Raw genomic sequence first — 6,730 nt, 5'->3', positions numbered from 1 at the left:
ATTCTGTTAACCCCTCCTAGAGGTGGGGGGACTGATGATATACGGATTTTCAACAGCAGTAGACGTTATACGCGTGGAGGAGGAATATTTTCCTTTTTAAGTGGGATAGCGCGTCGAGCAGCGCCCTTTATCATGAGGACTCTGGCCCCGGCTGCGCTTAGCTTGGGGCAGAACGTACTAGACGACATTAATAATGACAAACAAACTTTCAAACAATCTCTTAAGAAACGCGGAATTGAAACATTGAAAGGAGTGGGGAAGCAAATGATGGGCGGAAGAGTGCAGAAAAAGAATAAACAAGCAAAAAAATTAGTAAACATCAAACGTTTTACTAAAGCGAAATATAATGATGTGCTGTCATAACTTCTTCTCACTCGGTTGGTGTTGTCTAAAGCGCGAACATGGCCGGATATAACGCTCTGGGCCTCCAGGTGTCATTAGAACACTATACAGCTGCTGTTAGTGAAGCCTTTCCTAAAGTATTTTCCCCTCGATTGGTAGAATCAACAATTGCAAGCAGACAAACGGTGGATGTATTACCTGTGAATTCTGGGGTCAATAATAAGTTTACAGACACCTATCTGGAATTCATCATCAAGGGAGTGAATGGTCAACTGGTGGATTTATCATCTACAGCTTTGGAGTTGTCTATTGATCTAACCGAAGAAGATGGAATAACGCCTTTAGGAGACGCTAAAAACGTTTCGTTGGTGAATGGATTATCGCAAACTCTATTCAAATCCGCTATTGTGTATTTAAACGAAACAGTAATTGAAACCAGCTCATTATTCTCATTCTGGTCATACGTAAAGTTATTATCTTTGATTTCTGGGTGTAAGGCTAACCGCTATGATAAACTGTCACAGTTTTTTAACCGCGTCGATCCTGGTAAAATTGAAGCTGGTTATTTCACTAATGCCTCGGCTGGTGAGAAGCAACGGATGACTGATATGAAAACGAGTGGCGTGAATACTTGTTTTAAACTAATGCTGGATGTCACATCAGTTAGTGAATACGTTTTGGATAATGTGGACATCAGGGTGCGGCTCGAACTTCAACCTGATAAGTGGCTTATACTCAGCGATAATGAACACGCTAATTTTAAATACAATATCAAGTCTACACGTCTATGGGTGGATCGAGTATTGCCGTACCCTGAAGGATTAGTAGCTGTTAATAAAGCCATGGTGCAGAACAACTCTCCTATTACGTATACTTTTAATAAAACTTTATACAAAACGTATATATTGGGCACAGGTCAGCGCTCGATAACAATGGACCAGCCGTGGGGGACTGTTATACCAGAACATTTATATATGATCATCCTTGATATGGAGGCGGTGTCTGGTGCATATAATCGCAACCCGCTTTATTTGGAAAACTGCGAGCTTAGTAAAGTATTAATATCACAGAATAGCACTAATATTGTCAATATTGGGTGCGACTTCCCTCATAACTGCGCCAAGTTGTATTACACTGCATTACAAGCATTAGGCTTCGATAAAGACAATATATTATCTTATGACACATATGTGAATGGTGGAACCATACTGGCCTTTAATTTACAACCTGAGGATATAGATGACACCATCCCGATTGAAGAAAGTGGTAATCTGCGGATCGCTTTGGAATTTAAACGCGGTGTGGCTAGAAATAAAGTCATTCTAGTTTACCGGTCTACAACAGGTGTGATCAGCATTAACGCGGATCGTCGCGTTATTTGCGATACGCGAGGATAAAATACTAATATGAATTGTTTGGAAATAAATGAGGCTATCAGAAGTAATTTAGGTGATAAGGTAGACTATCTAGGATGTTTCCTAGCTGATGACGTACGGAAAATACTGACAAAAATACATAAAAAAAGACCTGTGGTGTTCATAATCAACACTCTGGAGTCTGGTTCTCGTAATAAAATGGGCCATTGGATAACATTCTATGTAAATAAGGATGAAGGTATAAGCGAGATAGTTATACTAGACAGCTATGCCAATCCTGCAATAGGATCTTATTCAAGATATTTCGAAGAGTTTATGTCATACTTCCAAGACTATACCCTATATATTATGAAGAAAAGGATTCAATCCTTGAATAGTTACTTCTGTGGGAATTACGCCGTTTATTTTGCCTATCATTTTTCCAGGCTGGGCTTAGAGGCCGCCCTGCTTCACTTTGATGAAGCATTTAAATATGGTCAATTTCGCAAGAATGATGAAAAAGTGTTGAAATTCAGTTATGCTCGGATGAAAATGCCTGTGTGTAAGCAAACATTCTGCTTAAACGGTACTGATGCTGAGTGTGAAACGCTGTGTGACGAAGTTGGCTAGGATGATCGTGCGGTGAGTAATACTTTATGTTAGGATTGAATAATGAACATAATAATGTCTGTATTTATGTTTATAACATTGACAACAAAAAAACCTATAACCTTCTCCCCTTTCTACAGATTGACTGGTTGCCTAGCGTGCTTGGAAGGTTCGTTGGAGTGGATGAATGACTCCCAATCTGTCTGTCTACTACCTAAACCCTTTCTACAGATTGGCTGGTTGACTAGCGTGGTGGGAAGGTTCGATGGATTGAATGAAAGCCTTTCCCCATCTGTCTGCTAGCTAAACCAGCAAGAAGAAGTCTTATTATTATTATTATTATTATTATTATTATTATTATTATTATTATCGTTGTAAATCGCTTAAGTGTTTAATAAAAGAAATAAATTTATATATTATGTGTTTACTTTTCCCTCGTTTATTGCTCTTAAAAAAATGCTATTTGGGCAAAGAACGATGATGATGCTGTTGCCATGTTGGTCACGTTACGATATAGCTTACACATATTAACAGAAATAATACTAAAAGGCTTTGCACAGAACAATGGCATGGGGAGAGGAGGGGATGAGGGGTGGGAGTGATTGATGGTTGGCAGGTGAGACCCCTGCTGGCGAGAGTATGAACCTCGCTCCTCCTTAACAAATCGCAGTGGAGGGGGAGCCATGGTGGGGTGAACATCTCCGGAGTACTCTGAAGACATTGAAAAACCATTAAAGCAAATGGACCACTTCCGCAAGAGGCTGCTGCTCTCTCTTACCCCCCTCAACACTTACGGCTTCCTGTAGGGGGAAGCTAATGGACGTCAATGTTACCATCTCCCCTCCCTCACCCCAAACAACATACCTATGTTGGATCCCCTCACACTCAACCTCTACATACCTTACTTACTATCATCAAAACTATTATCTACACACAGGATTAAGTCTACGGCAAACACACATACATATTTAACTACTCTTTCCACATATTCCACTCTTATCCTTGTATTTCTTACTCTACCTCATAGCCCACATACTCTCCTACATCCCCAACAACATGGCCTCCCATCTTTCCTGACCACATACCCAAACACCGGACGCTCACACGCGTCCGACACGCGCCAAACTTCCGGGAAAATCCCCCCAAACCCTTTGTGACTAGACACCTGCGCGCCACCTGCCCAGCTGGCACTCAAGAGTGCCACCTGGGCAGATGGCGCGCTCGGTTCTAGTCACATATTACACTACTGACGTGACCTCAAGTGCAATATGAGACGGTCATTGTTAGGCCTCATTTATTGTGAGAACACTGTTGACATGTTGACCGGAAGTGGTTTGGGAAGGCTCAATAGTTAGAGGACGTTGAATAAAAGAAACGCCAGCAATGTGGCATATTTCATTCTGCAGAGGACCATGATGCTGGTGGTGTGGACCTGGTATGGTGAGGACCATGATGTTTGTGGTGTGGACCTGGTATGGTGAGGACCGTGATGCTGGTGGTGTTGACCTGGTATGGTGTGGACAGTGATGCTGGTGGTGTGGACCTGGTATGGTGAGGACCATGGTGCTGATGGTGTGGACCTGGTATGGTGAGGACCGTGATGCTGGTGGTGTGGACCTGGTATGGTGAGGACCATGGTGCTGATGGTGTGGACCTGGTATGGTGAGGACCGTGATGCTGGTGGTGTGGACCTGGTATGGTGAGGACCATGATGCTGGTGGTGGGGACCTGGTATGGTGAGGACCTTGATGCTAGTGGTGGTGTGGACCTGGTATGGTGAGGGCCATGATGCTGGTGGTGAGGACCTGGTATGGTGACGACCTTGATGCTGGTGGTGGTGTGGACCTGGTATGGTGAGGGCCATGATGCTGGTGGTGTGGACCTGGTATGGTGAGGACCATGATGCTGGTGGTGTGGACCTGGTATGGTGAGGACCATGATGCTGATGGTGAGGACCTGGTATGGTGAGGACCATGATGCTGGTGGTGGTGTGGACCGGGTATGGTGAGGACCGTGATGCTGGTGGTGTGGACCGGGTATGGTGAGGACCATGATGCTGGTGGTGGTGAGGACCTGGTATGGTGAGGACCACGATGCTGGTGGTGTGGACCTGGTATGGTGAGGACCATGATGCTGATGGTGAGGACCTGGTATGGTGAGGACCATGATGCTGGTGGTGGTGTGGACCTGGTATGGTGAGGACCATGATGCTGGTGGTGTGGACCTGGTATGGTGAGGACCATGATGCTGGTGTTGGTGTGGACCTGGTATGGTGAGGACCATGATGCTGGTGGTGAGGACCTGGTTTGGTGAGGACCATGATGCTGGTGGTGTGGACCTAGTAAGGTGAGGATCATGATGGTGGTGGTGTGGACCTGGTATGGTGAGGACCATGATGCTGGTGGTGTGGACCTAGAATGGTGAGGACCATGGTGCTGATGGTGTGGACCTGGTATGGTGAGGACTATGATACTGGTGGTGGTATGGACCTGGTATGGTGAGGACCATGATGCTGGTGGTGTGGACCGGGTATGGTGAGGACCATGATGCTGGTTGTGTGGACCTGGTATGGTGAGGACCATGATGCTGGTGGTGTGGACCTGGTATGGAGAGGACCATGGTGCTGATGGTGTGGACCTGGTATGGTGAGGACCATGATGCTGGTGGTGGTATGGACCTGGTATGGTGAGGACCATGATGCTGGTGGTGAGGACTTGGTATGGTGAGGACCATGGTGCTGATGGAGTTGACCTGGTATGGTGAGGACCAGTAGTAGGGATGGCAACACACAGGGGATTTTTTTTGGTGGGGAAAAAATCCCCTGTGTGAGCCATGGTTTTCAGGTCCAAAATCCCGTGTGTGAGCCACTGTTTTCAGGTTCCAAAATCCCGTGTGTGAGCCATGGTTTTCAGGTTCCAATATCCCGCGTGTGAGCCAGGGTTTTCAGGTAAATTTTGTCAGTCACAGATTTTAGAAGTAAGGATTTCTTATGATGAAAATAATTTCCGAGACTTAGAAGTTTGTTAAGGTCTTATGGGAGAAATTCAAATATCATATGTAGCGCTTTAGGGTTTTCAGGTTCCAAAATCACCTGTGCGGGCCAGGGTTTTCAGGTCCAAAATCCCCTGTGTGAGCCATGGTTTTCAGGTCCAAAATCCCGTGTGTTAGCCACTGTTTTCAGGTTCCAAAATTCCCCTGTGTTAGCCATAGTTTTCAGGTCCAAAATCCCGTGTGTGAGCGAGGGTTTTCAGGTCAAATATCGTGTGTAGCATGTTGGGTTTTTCAGGTAAATTTTTTCAGTCACAGATTTGGAAGTAAGGATTTCTTAAGAGAAAAATAATTTCCGAGACTTAGAAGTTTGTTAAAGTCTTATCATGAAATAATGTCATACGACTTTTGTTAAAAGTTCTTATTTGTTTCTTACTTAGAAACTTGTATATTGCTATATATATCTAATTCATTTCCCTGCCATCCCCCCTCCCTCACCTTTCCCTCCCCCTGCATCCCCCCTGCTTGTACCTCACACCCCCCTCCCTCCCCCCTTACCTCGCAATCTGTCGCCTCACCTGTGTTTACTTTAGACGTCAGCCAGACACGGCCTTCAGGTCACTTCGGTAATCGTATCTTATCTTCTCCATAATAATATCTGGACCGTCCCTCTCTCTCTCTCTCTCTCCTCCTATTTCCTTACAGCTATTTTCAGAGTTTCAAATAATCATAGAAGTTTATTTATATGTTCATGACCGAATTTGTAAAAGGTCCATTTTCAGAGAATATTGTCTTAGATGTTTTGTTAAGGAAAACAGACAACTTAGCCATAACATTTAGTTTTATATCCATTTACGACTATTTCACCTGTAAAGACCAAAATTGAACAGAGCCCAGTTTTAAGCTGAAATTTCATCAGAGTCCAATTATCAACTTATCTTACCTTACCTAACTTACCTACATTACCTAACTTAACTTAACCTGCTTAACCTAACTTACCTACATTACCTAACTTAACCTGCATAACCTAACCTGCTTAACTTAACTTACCTTACCTTACCTATCTTACCTAACTTACCTACATTACCTAACTTAACTTAACCTGCTTAACCTAACTTACCTACATTACCTAACTTAACCTGCATAACCTAACCTGCTTACCTTACCTATCTTACCTAACTTACCTGACTTAACCTAACTTAACCTGCTTAACCTAACTTACATAACTTAACCTAACTTACCTACATTACCTAACTTAACCTGCATAACCTAACCTGCTTAACCTAACTTACCTACCTTACCTAACTTAACCTGCTTAACCTAACTTACATAACTTAACCTGCTTAACCTAACTTATTTAACTTATCTTACCTATCCTAACATAACATAACTTGCTTTACCTAACTTAATCTTACATTCCCAAACTGATGTATCCT

The sequence above is a fragment of the Procambarus clarkii genome, chromosome 73, assembly GCF_040958095.1.
Source record: "Procambarus clarkii isolate CNS0578487 chromosome 73, FALCON_Pclarkii_2.0, whole genome shotgun sequence".
NCBI classification, from domain to species: domain Eukaryota; kingdom Metazoa; phylum Arthropoda; class Malacostraca; order Decapoda; family Cambaridae; genus Procambarus; species Procambarus clarkii.
This window is presented reverse-complemented; position numbering follows the sequence as displayed.